General features: G+C 35.8%; 1 long non-coding RNA gene and 1 pseudogene across 1 annotated transcript; one reads left to right on the top strand and one right to left on the bottom strand.

The window, feature by feature from the left end:
• Nucleotides 1–1,272: 1,272 nt before the first annotated feature.
• On the bottom strand, nucleotides 1,273–23,591 carry LOC107929653 (leucine carboxyl methyltransferase 1 homolog; annotated as a pseudogene).
• LOC121204494 (uncharacterized) lies at nucleotides 10,826–12,461 on the top strand. The gene is made up of 2 exons (XR_005899410.1): nucleotides 10,826–10,880; nucleotides 12,323–12,461. It is a non-coding gene; the product is annotated as an uncharacterized lncRNA (long non-coding RNA).
• Nucleotides 23,592–23,629: the final 38 nt, after the last annotated feature.

Raw genomic sequence — 23,629 nt, 5'->3', positions numbered from 1 at the left:
CAAACAATTCCCGCTGCTCAATTCTGATCACCAGATAAGTCACATTTAAGAGCCCCCTTAAAGAATATATCAGAAACGCAGAAATGACCAGCTTCCCAGCGAAAAGTAGAAGAAAGGAGCTAAAGCTGTGAACCAAGAAATTGCAATGAATCTCCTTTTATATCTTCCCAAAAACCTTAAAAGAAAGGCTGCTTAAAAAGGAAGCAAAAATTCTTCTTTTCACTAAGCAGGCATTTGCAGAGCAACAAAGGCACACACATAAAGATATTATCCAACTCAAATTTGAACTTTCTAATTCTAAAAGTAGTTCTAATCTGTCAGAAAGAACATCTTTTGAAAGAAACTTTGGAGCTACAGTTGGTAGCTGTTTTCATTTTAATCATCAATTTCATGGCCTATGGTCACTACTTGCACAGTTCCTAAGCCAATTAACCCGGCCATGACCTTGGCAACTAGATGTTTGTTGAACAATTGAAGTCTTAGTGGTTACGCACGACAAACAGATAATAACAGTAAGTAATCAAATAACCTTACATCATGATCTAATTCTTTTTCAAGTTCTCGGTACTACATTTCAAAGTTAGCTCAGGCAAGTTTAAAATAAGTAATGAGCAATTCCATCAAAGCTCAGAGTGCTGGCAAATTGTTTGTCTGATGGGAAAAAACTTTTATGAAATAAGCAAAGCATTTACGTGCATCTTTCGTGGGCATCTACAAATTTACTATAAATTCTCATGTCCCAGGCAACAGCTTTCTGAATCTCAGCAGAAATTACACAAAAGGTTGTAAATGAAACAATATATATGCATATATAAAAGCATGCCCTAGAAAGAATCTCACTCAGGACACAAGGAAAGACAGGAGGGCAGTTATATTATATGATGCCTCATTTCTACAATTGAAAGTTCATTCTAGAATGCCTTCAAAAAAAGAAAGTTCATTCTAGAAGTTATGAGGAAGAAAGGGGAAATTATATGGACTAACAGTTGCTAAATTATTAGCTCTGTCTAGCCTGAACCTGGCCTGGACTTTATATTGTTCATTACTATGTTCTTTTGGGTCAGAGACATTACCATGCTTACCATCAAAGACATGGCACTCTAAAGGCACCAAGAAAATGTGTTCCATAAAATAAATAAATCAGCAGATATATTCATAGCCTAACTCCTATATCATTGGCATTATTTCTAGTTAAAGTTACGGAAATTAAAAATAAAAAATAAGATATGATGTCAAGCAAAAATTAAAAGATAATATGTAGTTGTATACATGTCATCCTTGATCAAGAAATAGTTTTTCCTTTGCAAGCAAAGTTGGCGTAACATAAATACCCAAAAGTGCATAGCCTCAACTCTGACAAGAAAAATTTCAACGAAGAGTTACTGATTTTCAACTAATAACTAGTGTATGTTTGTATAAACCAACATCAATTCATCCAAGCTCCCCATTTTCGCCTTTTTATTTCCATGATTGCAAATAAATAAAAGGTATTGACTGCAATATGTCTTAATCTCTAAGTTCAAAATTTATTGCATTTCAACCAAAGAGAAAAAGGGGCGCTCTATAAAAAAAAATTTCAGCCAAAGATAGAGAGAGGAGAGAAAGGGATGTTCTGACGTAGCTAAATATCTTTTAAGTTTTAATCTAGCATCAAAAGAATGTAAAACAATACGAAATGTCTATAGGTTAAAAAATGTGCGCAAACAGCTTACTGGGAAATAACTAGTTCACTCACTGAATTAAGCCAACTCATAACAGATGAAAATAAGAAAGTAGGACGGTTTCACATTTAAATTCTTATCATTTGCCGCCCAAACATATCATCCGGGTGAATCTGTTGACAAAGACCATAAATTGTAAATTCAATGTTCTCTTCAACCTTGATAGGCACAGAAGGGAAGGCATTCAAGAAAGGAACACTAGCAGGAAACCGCAACCAATAAAAAAGAGGTAAAGATGTTGGGTTTTCAAGAAAGTACAAAACCTGCTTGTCGAAACCATCTTTTTTGAAAAAGAAAAAATCGGGATCGACTTTTTATTTGAAAACGAAAAAGGGAAGTCGCCACCAATCCTTTTTTATAAGGTGTGATCGGGTCACCTCGTAAAATGATCATTTTTAATAAACCGTTTTGATTTATTAAAACAACAATTTTGGTGTACGAAATTCAGAAGGACGGGTTTGGGAGTCGGTTACTCACGAGGAAAGATTAGCACCCTCGTAACGCCCAAAATTGATATCTAGTTGATTAATTAATGTCTTACTGTCGAGAATTGAAGATTTGAAGAGATTTAAAAAAAATACAATCCTTTTATTAATGTTATTTTTACAAAGAATTTGCTTAAGTAAATAGAAACAGATGCTAAAGACTTTCTTGTCTCGAAGTAATAAAATGTCACATCTAGTACGTTAGGACGCAACATTTTAAACCCTCGAGAATAAGCTTGTCTTTTGATTTTCAAAACTCATGCATTTTAATTTTAAAAGGTTATTCGGTCATTTAGATCAAACGAGAAAAAAAAGAAACCCAGTACGTTAGGGCACGATCTCTCGAATTTCCAAACACAAAATATTGCCTTTATTAAAGAATCTTTTTTTTTTTATGAATTTTAGGCTGACAATTGTTATAATTTAGAGAAATGATAAATGAATAAACCAATATGCTAATGGACGACAACATTATGGATACACTAGTGAACAATTCATAGTACATATGACGGTCTTAATCACAGAACACACAAAATTTGAATATGAATATTAATAATCAAGAAAAAATAAAATGAATGATATAAAATAATTTAAAAACAAATAACAAGACAATTTTAAATAAATGATAAAAAGGGTTTAAAAGAGATTATAAAAAACAACTTGAAGTAAATAATGCAAGGCAATTTAAAATGATTAATATGTAAAACAATCTAAAATAAAATAACATATAAAACAACCAAAAAAAACTATTTTAGACAACAAATAATAAGGTTTAAAATAAATAATGTATAAAATAAATAAAACCCATAAGCTGGTAAAAAAAACACTAAAAGAGTAAATAAATAAACAAATAAAAGTTTAATAAAAAATAATAAAAGATTAAATAACACAAGTTAAAAAGATAATAATAATAATAATCATAATAATAATAATAATAGTAGTAGTAGTAGTAATAATAACAATAATAGTACGAAATAAAAATAGTAGGAAAAAAGTAATAATAATAATAATAAAAATAATAATAGTACTAATAGTGATAATAATGATAATAATAAAAAAATGATATTAGTATATAAATATAAATAGAGATACAATACATAGAAATATAATAATGATAGAAATATAAATAGATAAATAAAAAATAGATAAATAATAGTATTTGAGTAAGAAAATATCTGGAAATATAATAATAATAGTAATAATATATTAAATTAATGATATAATGATATGGTAATATAATAATAAGCGTAAAAAGAAAATATAATTAGAGCAATAATAACACTAAAATAATTAATAAAATAGCGCAAATAACAAAAGGGGACCAATTTAAAATTTAAAACATAAATTCAGGGGCAAATCATAAATAAAATAAAAGAGAAGGGTCAAATTGTAATGCGCGCATACATGGAAGGATCAACTGGGCAAATAATCCCTCCGCATATGCGCATCGTTTAAAAAGGGACCTAAATAAAAATTTTTAAATTTAGCGGGGTGAATTTAAAAGGATACAAGAAAAGGGAAAATGACCGTATTGAAACAAATGTAAAAGGCGGGGGACTTAAAGGGCAATTAGACTCTTTTAAAGCAAAACATGCGGATCCTAGGCTGGAGCGGGTCGGTTCGGACGGGTTGAGCATGAAACGACACCGTTTTGGGTTTAAAGACCTAGGCCAAAACGATGTCGTTTTAGCCCTCTATTTAAGTAAATTTTTCAACAAAAATTTCATTTTAACACCTGTTTTTTTTTTAAAAAAACTTCAAAAATCCTCTCAACTCTCTCATCCAACCTCAAGCCTCCGGCCCAAGACCAGTCGTCGGACCACCGTGGCGGCCGCCGGTCTCCTGCAACGGCGTCGCCATCCACGGTGGCCGGAGATAAAAAATGACCATTTTCGGACTATTTACTTTCTAGTCCTAGAAAATACCATCTTTCATTGGAGATGGCCACCTCAGCCTAGCCCTATGACGATGCAAACGCCAAAGGTAAGGTTCGGCTCCTCCTCCTCTTTTTTTTTTGTTTTTATTCCTTGTTTTAAAAAATAAGAAACAGCAACGAAGTGAAGAAAAAAAATAGAAAGAAAAAAGAAAATAATAGGATAAAAACCTTTCGAAATTTTCTTTAATTCATTGATTTGTTTGTATTTGTTTGTAGTATCCGTGAAAAAAAAACAAAAATAATATTATGGCTTTTTATAGACGAATACAATGTCTGTTTCTGTTGCTATTTTCTCGCTCCTATTGCAGGTACCGTGAAGGCGTGAAAGTGTGGAGCGAACGTGGTGGAGAGGGGCGCGCGGAGGTGACGCGACGCGACACGAGCGGCGACTGAAGAGGGTTAGGGAGGCTAAAGTTTCTGTTGCTAGTTTAGGTTATGGGCTATTGGGCCACTAGTGTTTCTATTTTGGGCCTGTTTGGGTTTTTAAATTGGTTTTGTGAATTGGGCTTGTAACATTACTTGGACTATTAATTGATTTTTATTATTTTGGGTTTCATTGGGTTTAGTGAGCTGGGAAAATTGGGCCTACTACAGCTGCCCCTCTTTGCTCGTTGTCGTATAACGAGAATGGAGCAAAAACTTTTAAGAAGGACCAACTTTGCCCGGCTTTGCCAAGTCTCAATATCTTTGGTGCTTCAGGTAGCCTCGTCCCAAACCATTACAACTTCAGGGGAATCGTAATTGGTGCTTCAATTTCCTCCACTGCATCTTCATGGAGATAGGTTATGTAGCTTTAGTCTATTCCACTGCAACTTCAAGGAAATAAGATATGCTATCTTCAATCTGCTCCTCTGTAACTTTAGGGAGATAAGACTCGCAATCTTTAGTTTGCTCCATTGCGGCTTCAAGGAGATAAGGCTGGTGGCTTTAACCTGCTCCACTGCAACTTCAGGAAGATAAGATTCTCTATAATTTGTAGCTTTAATCTGTTCCACTGCAACGTCAGGGACTAAGATTCGCTTTCTTCAGTCTGCTCTGCTGCAACTTCAGGGAGATAAGGTTTGTGATTTGTAGCTTTAATCTGCTCCACTGCAACTTCAGGGAGATAAGATTTGCTATATTCAGTCTGCTCCACTGCAACTTCAGGGAGATAACACTTGTAATCCTCAGTCTGCTCTACTGCAACTTCAGGGAGATAAGACTTGTAACTTCCTGCTCTACTGCAACTTCAGTGAGATGAGGTTTGTAGATTCACCGATCTTGTTAAATCGTCCTCTAGGGAACATGACCTGTAGAATCGATTTCATGGGCCTATGCTTATGCCCAAATGATTAGGATGTCATGATCAGAATGAATCAAATGCTCATAACTAGATGTGTATGAATGATATTTGCATGAATGCAAAATGTCATAAGAATAATCTTTTCTTAATGTTTAGGTTGTCATTGCTCATTGTTCTTCAAGGTTCTATCACTGACACAATATCATGTCTTCTTATTCAGCTGATATCTTTGACAGAAAACCTAAAGGAATATTCATAATTTAGACTCTTCTTTCTCAAATATTTTTAACCCTTAAGTTTGGTGAGTTCTAAATAACAATCCTATTTCAGGTTCCTGTATTATTTAGAAACTTCTTAAAGTAATATGCAAAACTTCTTTTATGTGAATATTATCAGCCCAGTAATTGTTGTTTCAATGAAAAATGCTTGAAAAAGATTATCACAATGGACAAGATGAAATTTTATTAAGAGCAAAACTCGAAGAGGAAAAATTAACCAAGATAACAAATTTTGCTAAAGTACAAAATGAATAAGATGAAAATAGGTGCCCCAGATATCACAGTATGAGCTTCTCTACACAAAACTTCTCGAGGACCCTTTGAACTTGATATGTGTCTAGAAGGCCTACAGTACTTTGTTGATGCCCCAAGATGTAACACCCTTCCTTCTTGTCAATTCGAAGAAGACAAGACTACCGCATGCCCCGCCTTCGATCAAAATTTGAGCTGTCATTTTTCGGGTTTTCAACTTAAAACCCATTTGGTCTCAAAGCGTCCTTTGTGGATTTTCGCTTTGACTTCTCCATTTTTTTATTTTTTTATTTTTTTAGAAGGTCTCAAAGTGTCTTTTGCGGGTTTTCACATTGGCCTCTCCCTCTTTTTTAGGCGAAGTATCTCTTGACTGAATCTAAATTTATGGAATTGAGCAAGTTTTTACCATCTATCTCAGCTAGAATCAGTGCTCCTCCGGAAAAGGCTTTCTTTACCACATAAAGTCCTTCCCAATTTGGCATCAATTTATCTCTAAAGTCCTTTTGTATTAGAAGGATCTTTTTCAATACCAGGTCCCCCTTATGGAATTCTCTTGGGCGAACCTTTTTGTCATAAGCTTGCATCATTCACTTTTGGTACATCTGACCATTACGGGTAGCCCTTAGCCTTTTTCCTTCGATCAAGTTTAATTGATCATATCGAGATTGAATCCATTCTACTTCATCCAATTTCACCTTTGATAAAACTTGGAGAGAAGGAATCTTGACTTCAATTGGCAAAACTGCCTTCATTCCGTAGACCAAAGAGAAAGGCGTTGCCCCGGTGGAGGTCCTGACAGACGTTCGGTAAGCATAAAGGGTAAATGGTAACTTCTCATGCTAATCTTTGTAAGTCTCAGTCATTTTCCCTACAATTTTCTTAATGTTCTTATTGGCTGCTTTCACCGCACCATTCATTTTTGCGTGATATGGCGATGAGTTGTGGTGTTTGATCTTAAATTGACTACAGTCCTCTACTATCGTGCTATTGTTCAAATTTAGCGCATTATTCTATATGATCCTTTCTGGCATTCTACATCGACATATGATCTCTTTTTTCAAGAACTTGCTGATTGTCGACTTTGTGACATTGGCATATGAAGCGGCTTCTACCTACTTGGTAAAGTAATCGATGACCATGAAGATAAATCGATGTCCATTAGAAGCTTTTGGCGATATTGGCCCAATCACATCCATGCCCCACATAGATAAAGGTCATGGAGAAGTCATAACATGAAGATTTTCTGGCCAATAACACCCGAATCTCATAATTTGTCTGGCCATTGTAAAGCCATTGGCGTGTGTTCCACAGACACCCTAATAGACTTCTTCCAAGATTTTCTTAGCCTTAACGACGCCCACACATCTTAACAGCACTTGATCTTTTTTTCTTTTTTGTAGGACCTCTTCATCTAAGACATAGTCACTAGCTAGTCTTCTCAATGTTCTTTTATCCTTTTCTTCTTTCTCAATATTGTAACAATGAGTTGGAGCTTCAAAAATACTCATCCGGATAGGTTTTACATCCTCTTGTTTGTTTACCTCAATCATAGAAGCTAAAGTAGCTAGGGCATCAGCCATCTGATTTTCGTCTCGTGGAAGGTAGCAGAAGATGATGTCATCAAACTCTTTAATCAATTCAAGAACCAGCTTTCGATAATCAATCAACTTGAGATCTCTTGTCTCCTATTCTCCCTTAAGTTGATAAATCACTAGCGCACTTTGATCTTACGTTCTGCTGTACGAATTCCCATGATGCATGCTTTGAATTCTACTATATTGTTCGTGAAATCAAAATCTAATTTACTAGTAAAGGGATAATGATCTTCGTTTGGGGATATTAGGACTACCCCGATTCCGTTACCCATAGTATTTGAGGCTCCATCAAAATTTAGTTTCCATAGATGGCCTTCTTGAGAATCTTCTTCAGTGGTTGCAACATACATCATATCTTCGTTTGGGAAATCAAAGTTCAAGGGCTCATAGTCCTCTAGAGCTCTACTAGCCAGGAAATCTGCTATTGCACTTCCTTTTACAGCTTTCTGGTTAACATAGATTATATCAAATTCAGAAAGTAGAATTTGCCATTGGGCTATCCTTCCGTTCAAAGCTGTCGATTCCATCATGTATTTCAGAGGGTCTAGTTTCGAAATGAGCCAAGTGGTGTGATATAACATATACTGTCTTAATCTCCGAGTTGTCCAGATCAATGCACAACACAACTTCTTGATTGGTTAATACATTGTCTCACATTCAGTGAATTTTTTATTGAGGTAGTATCTTGCTCTTTCCTTCCTTCTTAACTCATCATGCTGGCCGAGCACACACCCCATGGAATTCTCAAATACGGCCAAGTACAATATTAATGGTTTACTTGGGTTGGGTGACATCAACACCGGGGCGTTGGATAGGTAATATTTAACCTTATCAAAAGTCTTTTGGCATTCCTCATCCCATACACCTGGATTGTGTTTCTTAAGGAGACGGAATATAGGGTCGCATTTCTCAATTAGTTGTGAAATGAACTGGGCAATATAATTTAACCTCCCTAGGAAACCCCAGACTTCTTTTTGAGTACATGGTAGAGGTAGCTCCTGTATGGCCTTGACTTTTTCTGGGTCGATCTCAATCCCCTTTTCACTAACTACAAATCCTAACAACTTTCCGGACTTAACCCCGAAGGTACATTTTATTGGATTGAATTTTAGTTGGAACTTTCTCAACCTTAGGAACAATTTCCTCAGGACTTGTACATTCTCCTTCTCTGTCAGAGACTTTACGATCAAATTATCGACATAAACTTCGATTTCTTTGTGTATCATATCATGGAAAAGGGTAATCATAGCTCTTTGATACGTTGTTCCCGTATTTTTTAGCCCAAATGGCATCACCTTATAACAAAATATTCCCCATACAGTTACAAATGTGGTCTTCTCCATGTCTTCAGGATGCATCTTAATTTGGTTGTACCCCGAGAAACCATCCATGAAGGAGAACAGTGAGTAACATGTCGTGTTATCTACTAAGGTATCGATGTGAGGCAATGAGAAATTATCCTTCGAGCTAGCTTTGTTCAAATCCCTGTAGTATACACATATTTGTACTTTTCCATCTTTTTTTCGAGACAGAGACGATATTGGCTACCCATTCTAAGTATCTCACCACTTTTAAGAACCCAGCGTCGAACTACTTCTTGACCTCTTCTTTTATTTTTAGCAAAACATCAGGCCTCATCCTTCGGAGCTTTTGTTGAACAGGCTTGCACTCTTCCTTTACGGCAACTCGATGTACCATAATGTCAGTATTTAACCCTGGCATGTTTTGATATGACCATGCAAATACATCATTAAATTCTTGGAGTAACTCAATGAGATCTCACTTTGTCTCTACGGTGATACAAGTTCCAATCTTCACCTCTTTTCCTTCTCCTAAGCTCACGATTTCGACTAACTCTTTGTAAGGTAAGATTTGTTTTTCATCTTACTCTACCATTCTCAACAAGTCAGGAGATAGGTTATAGTCTTGATCATCTTCAAAATCTTGAGGATCCTTCATATACATATCGTGCTCAAAAGGAAACCCTGAGTCGTTGTCATCGTCGCTCATATCATTGATGTCCAGAAACCTGTTATGATGATGAAGGGCAATCCAAAAAACAACAGAGTTTAAGAATAATTATTTGTATGATGAATGAAGAATAAAAGAATATTTGAAAGAAAGTCCAATAGGACCAAAGAATCTAAGAAAAATCATCTATATAGCATGATTATGAATGAAATGGAAAGAATAAAAGAATATCTGCTCAGAATGATAGCAAAGATGCATTTAATTATAATAAAGATTTTGGACATAAGCCTATTTCACAAAAGGATTCTTATCACTCCTAGGCTTAGAGCAATAAGTGTGTAACAGCCCGATTTTGGGCCTAGTCGGAACAGTAGTTTCGGGACCACTATTCTGAGGCCAGAGAAATTTATTTTAGTATTATTTTGTGTTATAATATAATTTTATAAGTGCATGTAAATTTTGGTAAGTTAATTTTAGCGATTTCTAGTCCAATTTCGAAAAAGGACTAAATCGCGTAAAAGGTAAAAGTTGAGTTTTAATACCTAAATGTGTTAAATTGCCTTGTATTTTAAATTGGGGGTCTTTAAAGTGAAATTAGGCCATTCAAAGAGTGATGGCCGGCCATGAGACAAGGAATGAAATGGTCAAACATGTTAGGTAAGTGTTGGGTGACTTATTTGACAAATAAGTAATAAAATAAAGAAAAGAAAATATCATCTTTTCTTCATGTTCTCTCCACCAAAAAAAATGGCAGCAAAGAAAGGGTTTAGAAGCTGGAAACTTTCAGCAAAGAAACTCCCTTTATAGTAAGTGATTTTAATGCTTTTTCTTGATGATTTTTACATTTTTGGAACCCCTAAAGCATGAGCTTTCATATGAGGGGTCTATTTTGCAAAATGATGAAGAGTCTAGGGTTTTGCCATGAGAGTAAATGTGTTGTTTTCTGTGTTTTTATGGAAGATTATGAGTCCTATTTGTCTAATAAACAACTTTTGTGAAAGAAATTGCATGAAAACACCTTAAAAAGGGCTAAATTGCTAAGTTGTAAAATGAGTTGTAAATGTGTGAAATAGTTGAAATTATGAGTTGCTATAGTTATGAAAATGATTCATCTAGACTCAAGGAGTAAAGAAATGTGATAAAATTATTTTACGAGCCTAGGGTAATTTGGTAATTTTGGCAAAATATAGGGGCAAAATTGTAAAAATTGCCCAAGTGTGTCAATGGACTAATTTGATTAGTACATTGTTTTAATAAGTTGAATGTGATATTTTAGATGATGAAAATCAAGATTTGGACCTAGAACGGAAAGAAATCGATTAAGGGATAATTACGTTTTTTTCACCTTTGTGGTATCGAGGTAAGTTCATGTGTAAATAATGTAGCATAATTGTTATTTTTAAGTTATTGATGTTAAATATATGATATGCTGATTTTTATCATGAAATATATGCTTTGTGGTTATTTTCGAATAAAATGCAAGTAATGTGTATTATCTGTTAAATATAAAGTGCTACCGAGTATTGGTTTCAGTATTTTACGGAAGATGGCAAGGATATGTGTTCGAGGAAAATCCCGTTTGAACCTTAGGAATAGATTAGGATACAAGTGACATGTCACTAGGATGGTTGAACATCCGAACTCGTTGAGTTGAGTCCGAGTTCACTTATGGATGCGAATGTTCGAACTCGTTGAGTTGAGTCCGAGTTCGTGAGATGTAACTAGGCATCCGAGCTCATTGAGTTGAGTCCGAGTTCACTTATGGATGCGAACGCCTGAGCTCGTTGAGTTGAGTCCGAGTTCACTTATGGGCAGGTTACATGGTAGCTTGGCTATATCTGTGGCACTTATGTGCAAACTTTCCATGTATCTGAATTATATTTCGATGTGTTCAACGGGTAAAATTCTACTCAAATGGAGGAATACTCGAGATGAAAGGGGCGTATTGGTAAATGTTGTGAAATAGATACTTTGAACAGGTATATACTTAACCCTCGGGTTGAAAACTCGACATAACAACAATATAGTAAGATGGTAAATAAAAATGTGATATGAATGTCTCGGTGATGATTATACAAACGATGTTGTATTAATTTTGTGAACAATGATCATGAATGAGTAATTTAGCCTTGACAGATTTGAGTTACTGCAGTAGTGTAACTTTGAAAATACACTAAAAATAGTGGAAACTGAGTTAGAGGCAGAATAAATTATGAGATTAAAGCTTAATGAGTCTGTTTTCACATGAAAGAAACAGGGGAAGAAAAAGAATTCTATATTGTGAGATATTTGAATTCTTGTAAAACAGGGTCTGAATGAATTTGAGATCCCCTGCTCTGACTTTAGAAATTCACCATAAATTGTAAAAAAATTATTAAGTCATACCTTATATGCATGGATTCCTTATTGAGTCTATTTTTAAGGGAAACAAACGATATGGTCATTGGAATTCTGTACAGGGAGAAATTCGGTTCATAGTGCACAAGGGTCAGAGTAGTCATACCCTAAAATAGGGGATACTTTAACTAATAAACTGTACTAAATGGCTTGACCAAAAATTCTGGAAATTTTATGGCAGAAATATAAATGAGTCTAGTTTCAGAGAAAATTTACGGAACTTAATTCAGAGTTTCGTAGCTCTAGAGATAAATAATTTAGTGACTGTTGCGCAGGAAGACAGCTTGTCGTGAACTTGAGAATATGTTGTAAACATTGATAAAACAAGTTAATGAGTTGCTTATTGTTTTCATATGAACTTACTAAGCGAAAGCTTACCCCCCTCTTCTTTCCTATGTTTTCTAGAGTTTCCAAGTTAGGGTTGGAGGCCGTCAGAGATATTATCACACTGCCAAGCTAACGCTATTAGTGTAGTGATTTCAAGTTCTTTGAGCCTATGGCATGTATAGGAGTTTAAATATTAGAGTATGTGATATGGCTTTAACCATATGTGTTGGCCTATTTGGATTATGGGGTTGGAAATCTATTTTAATTATGCATGCATGTGCTATGGTATTAAGTGATGAGTTTATAATGATTATAGTATGAATGTGGTAAAGATGTGAGTAAAATCTATGATATCTATTACATGTGAAATTGCCATAATCATGACATGTTAGGAATGTTTAAGTACCTAATTTTTTCATGTTGCATGTTATTGTATAAGTATGCGTGTATCTATTGTGAGTGTGACAAAATGGCTTGGAAAATAGCCTTGTATTTGTCTAGGTTTTTGGACACGGGTTTGGGACACGGGCGTGTCCCTAGCACACGGGCATGTCCCTAGCACACGGGCGTGTGCTCTATACCCACACGAGCGTATGAAACCTTGATGCAAGAGATTTTCTAAGTTTTTCATGAGTTCTCGGTTGGGTCCCGAACCACTCCGGATGTATGTTTTGGGCCTCGTAAGCCCGTATATGGGACAGATTGTATGTGAAAATAAAAGTTTTTAATTATTTGAGATTTCATGACCCTGTTTAGTATGGAAGTGTTAGTAAAAGTCAGGTAGCACCTCGAACCCCGTCCCGGCGTCGGATGCAGGCGAGGGGTGTTACAAAGTGTGTTTTGAACATTACTCAGAATTATCTCTAAAAACTACAAGAATCTCTTTCGCAGTCCAGTTGTTCAGAACGCTCCCAGGTACATAAGGGCAAATGTCCTACAAATTTCTTTCTCTAGTTCCCTCCTCAGATATGGCATTAATGTCCAGATTTCCTAACATTTATTCTATGGTTTCTTTTCTTGGAATCCCTCGCTCAGGGTGAATAATTCATTTGGATACAAAAGTTCTGGATATGTGGGGGAAGATCATTGGTTCCTATTTGATCTTCTCCCCGCTCAACCGTGCTCTCCTCCTTTCTTGCTTCTTTTTTAACTCACTCTTTCTTTGTCTCACCTCTTGCTTAAATTCTAAGCTGAAGCGATCTCATTTATCCTTCATCATCAGTGCTTCAACCCTTCCTTGAAGGTATCTCTCTTGTCCTCTTCCTGGTAAAGCCCATTTTCCAACAGTCAGCTGTAAGCTCATTTTCGTAGTTTTGGATATCCTAAGCATAGGGATCATGTTCCCTTCGGTGATAAATGTTGCATTCACGAATTCTAAAGATTGGAAGGAACTTTCAATCATTTCATCGTTCGTCTCTAAATATGGCACATCACTGGTCATAGCTGTAATAATGTCTTCTTCTGCATTTATAGTCACTAGCCTGCCTTCTGTTACTAACTTCAACTTTTGATGAAGTGATGAAGGTACTACCCCCACTGAATGTATCCATGGCCTCTCCAATAAGCAATTATACGAAGGCTTGATGTCCATTACCAGGAAGTCCACCTCTTACTTGTTTGGACCGATCAAAAGGGGTAATTTGTTTCTTCTCATTACTCTCCTTTCGGTGCCATCAAATGTTTTTACTATGTTTTGACATGTCTTCATGTGAGAGCTATCCATAGGCAACCTATTCAATGTAGATAGGGGTAAGACATTTAGGGTCGATCCATTATCAATCAACACCCCTTGTAACGTATACCCCTTGCAACGGGTGGTGATGTGCAAAGCCTAGTCGATCCCATGCCTCTGGGCGGTATTTCATCATCATTAAAGAAGATAAAATTATCAACGCTTATGTTGTTAACCAAATGGTCTAGCTTGTTGACTGAAATATCATTAGCGACATAAGTTTTGTTTAATACTTCCATCAATGTGCTACAATGTACTTCCGAACTTAAAAGTAGAGCTAGTACTGATATGTGAGCCGGCTGTTTATGCAGCTGTTCTACAACGCTGTACTCGCTGTGCTTTAAAAATTTCAAGAATTCTTTAGCCTCCTCTTCACTCACTAGCTTATTAACAGGTGACTCAGATCTGGCCATTTTTCCTTCCTTTGGTTGGACCGCCCAAGCTTTTCCTTTTACAGGTTTTTCTCTTGTATTTTTTTGAATCATAGCACCTTCCACTACGTGTATAGAAACCCACATCTTGGTTCTCCCTTGAAGCACCAGCCGGGTTCTCCTTTCTTGGGATCGTCACATTGTAGTCGTAATTCCAAGAAACCCTATTACTGTCTTTATAGGGGAAGACTGCAGGTTTCTGGATTATGATCTTTGGTGCCATTTGTATTCTAGCTTCATTGTTTATTGGTCGTGAAATGATGACCACTGGGTAGTTAACTTTCTGTACCTTCATTGTTGGTTTTCCCTCCGACAAGCATATATTTCCCTCTTCAGGGCTTTTAACATTTTCATAAAATTCTATTTCCTTAATATCTATCATGTCTTGTACTAGGGCCCTGAAATCAATGCACTCTTGGATCTCATGCCCCTCTCCATTATGGAACTCACAGTAGTTCCTCATTCCTTCAGGTCTCCCTCTAAATCTGGTATGATCAATCCCCTTTTTTACCATCTATTTCCAAACCCATCTCAATGGGGTTTTGACTTTTGTAACCTCATTTTTTACTTTCTTACTCCCACCTTCAGCTATCCTATTTACCCCTTGGTCAGCATGATTGGGTAGCGGGTTTCCTGCTACATTTGGTCTTGATAGGTCATCAAACTTTACAATTCTCATTTTTATAAACCTTTCGACTAACTTTTTAAACGCAGTACAATTTTTAATTGAATGCCTAGTGATTCTAATTGGTATTCGCATTGAGCATTTGCGTCATACCATTTAGAAAATGGGGGTTGCATCGATTTTAGGTACAAAGGGGATACCACGTGCACATCAAATAGGTTCTGATGCAGCTCCCTATACGTCATGGGTATAGGTGTGAACTGTAGTCTTTTTATATTTTCCCTTTGTATTGGATTCCTGCATTGGGGAGCCCTATTGGTTAGTGGTTACTGTCTTCAGCTAGCTCACAGTAATTGAGTTTGAATGAAACTTTTGTATACACTCATGTTATTTACCTTATTCTCCCTTTTTCTTGGGGCTGATCTCTTGGTGTTTTCCCCAACATCTATTTTTTTGCACTTTATTGTATTTTCTATCATCTCATCGGACATTACTATGTCTGAGAAACTCTTAGTTGTGCTCCCCAGCATGTGATTAATAAATGGAGCCTTCAATGTATTAATAAGAGCATTGCCGTCTCCTTTCTAGCAGAAGTGGTTGGACTTGTGTGGCGACTTCCCTCCACATTTGAACATACTGCCTGAAGCTCTCGTTTGGCTTTTTCTCCATGTTCTGCAAGGTGATCCTGTCATGTGCCGTATTTCTTACGTGGCCATATTGATTCAAGAAGGCTTGTGCTAGGTCCTTCCATAAATTAATTTGGGCACGGTTAAATAGATTTTACCATTTGGCCGCTGCCTCAGTCAAACTATCTTGGGAACAGTGAATTAACAACTGATCATCATCAATATAGCCCGTTATCCTTCAACAGAACATTGTAATGTGAGCTTTGGAGCAGCTAGTCCCATTATATTTCTTAAACTTTGAGGTCTAAAACTTGGGTGGGAGAACTAGGTCTGGAACCAAGCTTAAGCATTTAGCATTAACTCTATAATGGTAATTAGAACCTTCCAATTCCTTGAACTTCTCTTTCAGTCTTCTGCTTCGATCTTCGAGTTACATTGAGAGCTCCGTTTTTACCTTTTCTACCTCTGCCATGTCATGAATATCGGGACAACAGGATTTGCTGGATTGTTTTCAGAGCCCGATCCTATCAGAAAGTTTGTTATTACTTAAGCACCTGCTTGATGTTGGGAACTGATGTTAACAGACACCCTATGTGGATATGCGTTAGGTTGTGCTTGAGTGTTTGTTGGGGTGAAGCCCGATGGATAGATAGGGTCTTCATTGTCATCCCCAGAATTGACCATAGGGCTCTTTCCTTTTTTCTTGCCCTCCAATCAGCAACTGAGTTAACTGGTTCATCTTGCACTTTTGGGATTCTAACATCTGATCCTTTATATCCTATTGAATCTTGGCCAGCTGCTCTTGCATCTGTATTTGCAGCCGATCTTGTATTTCTTTTTACATTTGCTCTAAACTTTCCAATCTTTGGTCCATTGCCTTAGTTTTCTTTCGTGTACCGTAATAATACTTAATCAGTGGGCTTTTGTCGGTTTCCAGATTCACTGAAATAATTTTTAATTAATTAGAGTCCTTTTGTGAAAGTTAATGCATGTAATGCGATGTAATGCAAATGCATGGAATGAATGCAAAAATGCGTCGACTCTGATTCAATTCCATTTAGAATAATTTTACTAGAAAATAAATTTTTTTATATAAAACAGATTACATATATGCTTTCGCCCTAATGCTCAAGGTTTTAAGCTTCCTAAGGAGCCAGGCGAGCTCTCGAACCCAGCCCAATTCTAATTCATATTTCACACTTAGTACGTCAGCCTGAACTGTTAGAGTCTGTAAATGATCAGCCACTTTTCACATCTGAGCCACAGCTTCACCCGTAATATAATCTCTGTCCCTAACTTGTTCCTAGGAACGATGGAGTTGCTATTTCCAATCCTCTTCATTTGCTTCTAAGAGTTCAACCCGGAGTTTTCAGTTTCGCAACGCAGTCTCGAGTTCTTCTATCTTCCTTTTCAGCTCTTCAATATTGTTTGAGCTCGCCTTCAACTCCATTGCAAAGTTTCAGCTACGATACTGATGAAGCGACTTTTCCAATTTTACCACTCTAGCTTTTAACTTGATTTTCTCATTTTGAGTTTCCGATAAGCTTTTTTCTAAGGCTTCCTTTGGATCTTGAGTAACTTGGAATTTTTTCTCCCATCGATCAACTTTGGTCTTTTCTTCTTGAATCTCATGTCGCCATTGCTCTGGTGTTTTCCCCAATCCGGCGGTTCTATTTGATAAACATAGCTTCTTATAATCCGATTTTAGAATATCCAAATATTTTTTGGCCTTATTCTTGCCCTTTCTCACTTTCTCAGTTTCCAGTTTCTGGACATCAGCATCTAGTCTCAAATGCATATTCTCCTCTTCCAGTTGCTCTGTCTTCTTTCTGAGTTATGCATTCCTTCTCTCAAAGTCCTGCCTTATGATTTCTAACTCGGATGGGACCATTTGTAGATATTCTTCCATCAATTGCGCTCTTTCTTGATTTGGCTCGGGAATATTATCGTTGATTTTATTATTCTGCCACCCATTATACTTAGGGGTCGTTATCGGACCTACTGCAAATCTCTTCAGCCGGCGAGTCTAATTCCAAGTGTTGGACATCTCTCGTACCTTCTTCTTATAAGTATCTCCCTTATATGGAAACTCACACTAAGCTAACCTATGGGTCATCGATATGAACTGTCTCGATCTATACTGCCTTAATATGAGTAAAGGAGCATATCCTATGGCTCTCTAAATCCCAAGTAAGGGGACCTAGTCAAAATTCTCACTTCGATATAAGATCTCGTCGGGAACCAACCAAGGGGCTCTCTATTTGATATCCTTTTCTTGGAGATTTTGGAGGATCGCTATCCATCTTTCTTTTGATATGTCATCCCGTCTTGGTGTAACCATTATTTCCTTTAATGGTAAGTAATTCTCGGAGAACACTCGATATGACACCTTGTCTACCTTCCAGAAATGACTATGGAACCAAGCTAGCAGCAGTTGTGCACATCTTATGAATCGACCCTCACCAGCACTTCGACATGCATTTAAAGATCTGAATGTTTAGGCTAAAATTGCGGGAATCGGCGTAACCCTCTTATCCAGTCTGTCAAACAGATCAGAAATTACCTTGTCCATATGCCCTAGCGCCTTAGGGAAAACCATTAACCCGTAAATACTTAAAGCAAAAACATCTACTCTCTTCTTCACATCTAGGTGTGCCAAAACCAAGTCTTGCACACTTTTCCAGGGAATACATTTGCTTTCCCCTTTCTGTTTGATCCGAGCCGTAACTCACTGCTCACTCATTCCGGTGATATTCATTAATTTCTTCGTAAAGGTCGGAACATTAGCGGCTCTAGAATAGGCCTTGTCAACTTGAACCCTTGGGCATTAAAGTAGGGCGGTATATTCTTCCACTGTTAGTGCCAAATCTACACTCCCGAAGGTGAAACAACTGTAGGCCGAATTCCAAAATTAGGCCAAAGCCCGAAACAGATGCTTATCTATCTTGATGTCGAATTAGTAGGGTAGATCACCGTAATTGTTGTAAAATAGCTGTTTGATTTCATCACCCCATTGGGCCCACATTTTCTTCAATTCCCGAAGATCATTTTGTGTCACGCTGATACGAGTGAAGTCCCATAACTCTGATGTATACCCCACTGTCAAGCTATCTTCCTTTTCCAATTACTTTTTCTCTGACCATATACGGACAGCCGCATTATCCTCCCCTTTATCAAGAAATTCGTTCTCTATGACAAGCCTTCTATTTAGTAATCGAACTCGAACCGACACCCTTTTATGATGAAATGCCATGCAAACACAAGCAAAACAACCCAGGTCAGTACAATTCATATGAAATTAAAGCAAGCAAGAAATAACAAGCAGAACTCCTATTCGGACGATCGCTAATGGTTTGGTGTGGCTCTACCTAGGGTGGGCTCCTATGGGTCACTACATTTGGTTCAGTTCTAAAGACAGGGTACTGAACCAGCAGATTCCTCGATCCTCACCCATTATAGGCTTATATAGATCGAGTTTGATTCAAGGGAATACATTTCCCTATGGCTATACGGAGATGAAAATCTCACGAAGACATAGGTACGGATGCATCCCGAAAGTAATCCATTATCCTATACGGAGATGAAAACCTCACAAAAGACTAGTTTCTCACTCCCAATTAAAGGGTAAGACTGAGCGGTCATTGCATGCAATATGCAAAAATATTTAAAGAGGCGAACCAACAAAGCATGTATTATGACCAAGATCACGAAGATAACAGATGAAATGCAATGAAAGGGTTGTATTTTAAATCAAAATTTCAATTTTCAACGAAAAGACATAAATTTATCAATTTATGGCTTGACTCTCTCAGTCTCCAATGGAGTCACCAAGCTGTCGAAACCACCTTTTTTGAAAAAGAAAAAATCAATGTCGACTTTTTATTTGAAAACGAAAAGAGGGAGTCGCCACCAATCCTTTTTGATAAGGTGTGATCGGGTTACCTCGTAAAATGGTCGTTTTCAATAAACCTTTTTGATTTATTAAAACAACGCTTTTGGTCTACGAAATTCAGAAGGATGGGTTCGGGAGTCGGTTACCCACGAGAAAGATTAGCACCCTCGTAACACCCAAAACTGGTACCTAGTTGATTAATTAATGTCTTAGTGTCGAGATTGAATATTTGAACAGATTTAAAAAACTACAATCTTTTTATTAATGTTGATTGTTATAAAGAATTTGCTTGAGTAAATAGAAATGGATGCTAAAGACCTTCTTGTCTCGAAGTAATAAAATGTCACATCCAGTACGTTAGGACGCAACATTTTAAACCCTCGAGAATAAGCTTGTCCTTTGATTTTCAAAACTCATGCATTTTAATTTTCAAAGGTTATCCGGTCATGTGGATCAAACCAGAAAAAATGGAACCCAGTGCGTTAGGGCACGACCTCTCAAATTTCCAAATAAAAAATCTTGCCTTTATTAAAGAATCCCTTTTTTTTTATGAATTTTAGGGTGACAATTGTTATAGTTTAGAGAAATGATAAATGAATAAAACAGTATGCTAATGGATGACAACATTATGGATACACTAGTGAACAATTCATAGCACATATGACGGTCATAATCACACAACACACATCATTTGAATGCGAATATTAATAATCAAGAAAAAATGAAACGAATGATATAAAATAATTTAAAAACAAATAACAAGACAATTTTAAATAAATGATAAAAAGGGTTTAAAATAGATTATAAAAAACAACTTGAAGTAAATAATGCAAAGCAATTTAAAATGATTAATATGTAAAACAATCTAAAATAAAATAACATATAAAACAACCAAAAAAACGATTTTAGACAACAAATAAAAATGTTTAAAATAAATAATGCATAAAATAAATAAAACCCATAAGCTGGTAAAAAACACTAAAAGAGTAAATAAATCAGCAAGTAAAAGTTTAATAAAAATAATAAGATATTAAGTAACACAAATTAAAAAGATAATAATAATAATAACAACAATAATAATAGTAAAAAATAATAAAAATAATAGTAGTAATAATAACAATAATAGTACGAAATAATAATAGTAGGAAAAAAGTAATAATAATAATGATAAAAAATAATAATAGTACTAATAGTGATAATAATGATAATAATAATATATAAAAATAATAATAAAAAATGATATTAGTATATAAATATAAATAGAGATACAATACATAGAAATATAATAATGATAGAAATATAAATAGATAAATCAATAATAGATAAATAATAGTATTTGAGTAAGAAAATATCTGGAAATATAATAATAATAGTAATAATATATTAAATTAATGATATAATGATATGGTAATATAATAATAATATGCGTAAAAAGAAAATATAATTAGAGCAATAATAACACTAACATAATTAATAAAATAGCGCAAATAACAAAAGGGAACCAATTTAAAATTTAAAACATAAATTCAAGGGCAAATTATGAATAAAATAAAAGAGAAGGGTCAAATTGTAACGCGCGCATACATGGAAGGATCAACTGGGAAATAATCCCTCCGCATATGCGCATCGTTTAAAAAGGGACCTAAATAAAAATTTTAAAATTTAGCGGGATGAATTTAAAAGGATACAAGAAATGGGAATAGGACCGTATTGAAACAAATGTAAAAAGCAGAGGGGACCTAAAGGACAATTAGACCATTTTAAAGCAAAACACGCGGATCCTAGGCTGGAGTGGGTCGGGTCAAACGGGTTGAGCATGAAACGACGCCGCTTTGGGGTTTAAAGACCCAAGCCAAAACAACGTCGTTTTAGCCCTCTATTTAAGCAAAATTTTCAACAAAAATTTTATTTCAACACTTGTTTAAAAAAAAAACTTCAAAAATCCTCTCAACTCTCTCATCCAGCCCTAAGCCTCCGGCCTAAGACCAGTCACCGGACCACAGTGGCGGCCGCCGGTCGCCAGTGACGACACCGCCGTCCACGGTGGCCGAAGATAAAAAAATGGTCATTTTTTGGCCTATTTGCTTTCTAGTCCTAGAAAATACCATATTTTATCGGATATGGCCACCTCAGCCTAGCCCTACGACGACGCGAACGCCAAAGGTAAGGTTTGGCTCCTCCTCTTTTTATTTATTTATTTTGTTTTTATTCCTTGTTTTTTTAAAAAAAAAAGAAACAACAACAAAGTGAAGAAAAAATAGAAAGAAAAAGAAAATAACAGGATAAAAACCTTTTGAAATTTTCTTTGATTCACTGATTTGTTCGTATTTGTTTGTAGTATCCGTGAAAAAAACAGAAATAATATTGTGGCTTTTTATAGCCGAATACAATATCTGTTTCTGTTGCTATTTTCTTGCCCCTATTGCAGGTATCGTGAAGGCGTGAAAGTGTGGAGTGAACGTGGTGGAGCGGGGCGTGCAGAGTTGACGCGGCGCGACCCCAGTGGTTGCTGAAGAGGGTTAGGGAGTCTAGGGTTTCTATTTCTAATTTAAGTTATAGGCTGTTGGGCCACTAGGGTTTTTATTATTTGGGCCTGTTTGGGTTTGTAAATTGGTTTTGTGAATTAGGCTTGTAACATTACTTGGACTATTAATTGATTTTTATCATTTTGGGTTTCATTGGGTTTAGTGGGTTGGGCAAATTGGGCCTACTACACTATTCATACAAGAAAAATATCGCTGTTGAGAAAGTTCTAGATGTCCGACCAACGATAGAACAGCTTGACTTTAGATCCAGGTATATTAAGACACATTCTGTAATTATAAATATTGGCAAACTGATACCAATATCAGATGACCCATAATGTCCCCAACCAGGGAAAGATTAAAAAGATTCCACTCAAGAAAGTCAACAAAGAAATAAATTTCATGGGGAAAAGAATAAAGCTAAAATAAATTGCAAATTGTACGCACAAACAAGGAAAACAACATAAAATTCAGGAAATAACTACAACAATGAGAGGTGAGAAATGAAATGGAAAAAAAGAATAAGAGCAAAATGATAACAAATGCTAAAGAATAAGAATCGATTTATAACCCAGGATCTGTTTTTGCCAAGGTTATGATATCATCCAATTTTTGTATGCCAAACAAATCAGCTGGAAGTAGCTTGTAGTTGTCACCATGCACTTTTCCATTCTCTGCAAATGCATTGACTCCCTATCATTCCACCAAAAAAGCTAGATTTCATTCAATCAAAAGTGTGTTGACAGATGATGGCTCATAAAAAACAAAAATCTATCCCTAAAGCCTTGAAACTTCTAATAAATTACTAGATATATGATTCTTAAACAAAAAAAAGTTATAGGCATTCTTGACAAATGAAAACCAATTCACACCAAATAAGAATTATTCCCAGAACAATTGAAAGTGACAGTTTTCTGCATTATGTTTTGCATGGCATCTTGAATTCTTTAAAGTTTATAGTCCTATGTATCCATATACACTAGAAAAAAGAAACGACATTTTGCGAAATAAAAAAGAAAAGAAAAGAAAACCATCACGAAACTAATATCATGATGATATTATGTATCAATAACCTGGGAACCTACCTTGTGAGATTGATACTGTTGCTCCCATTTTGTCCCTCAACTGCCTATGGGATTCAATAAGAATAGCCTTTTACTAGTTACCTGAAAAAAGAAATCACCACTTAAAGCAGAGCGTAGTACAAATCAATTGCATTCATAAATTCAAAATTGAACCTCCTTAAAATCTAGTTCCACATATAGATATCGTGCTTTGCCCTCATCCTGCTGCTCATGGAAAATCAAACAGAAAGCCAATTAAACTTGTAAATATTCAGGCGTCAATAAACCAATGTTTCGAGAAACTACAAAAAATCTGCAGTAAAAGTACTGGTAGGGAACATTTGAACAGACATAAAAAAAGAAGCAATGCAAATAACAAATACCAGGAAAATGCAACAATGGAACAACTTAGGATTAAAATTCTTGTCATTGATAGCTTGTTCATTTTGCATATTTTTTGTGCTTAACTCGACTTGTTCTTAAATTAGTT

This window comes from Gossypium hirsutum, chromosome A08 (assembly GCF_007990345.1).
Source record: "Gossypium hirsutum isolate 1008001.06 chromosome A08, Gossypium_hirsutum_v2.1, whole genome shotgun sequence".
Lineage (NCBI taxonomy): Eukaryota > Viridiplantae > Streptophyta > Magnoliopsida > Malvales > Malvaceae > Gossypium > Gossypium hirsutum.
Note: the sequence above shows the minus strand (reverse complement) of the source record. Positions and strands in the feature narration are given on the sequence as shown.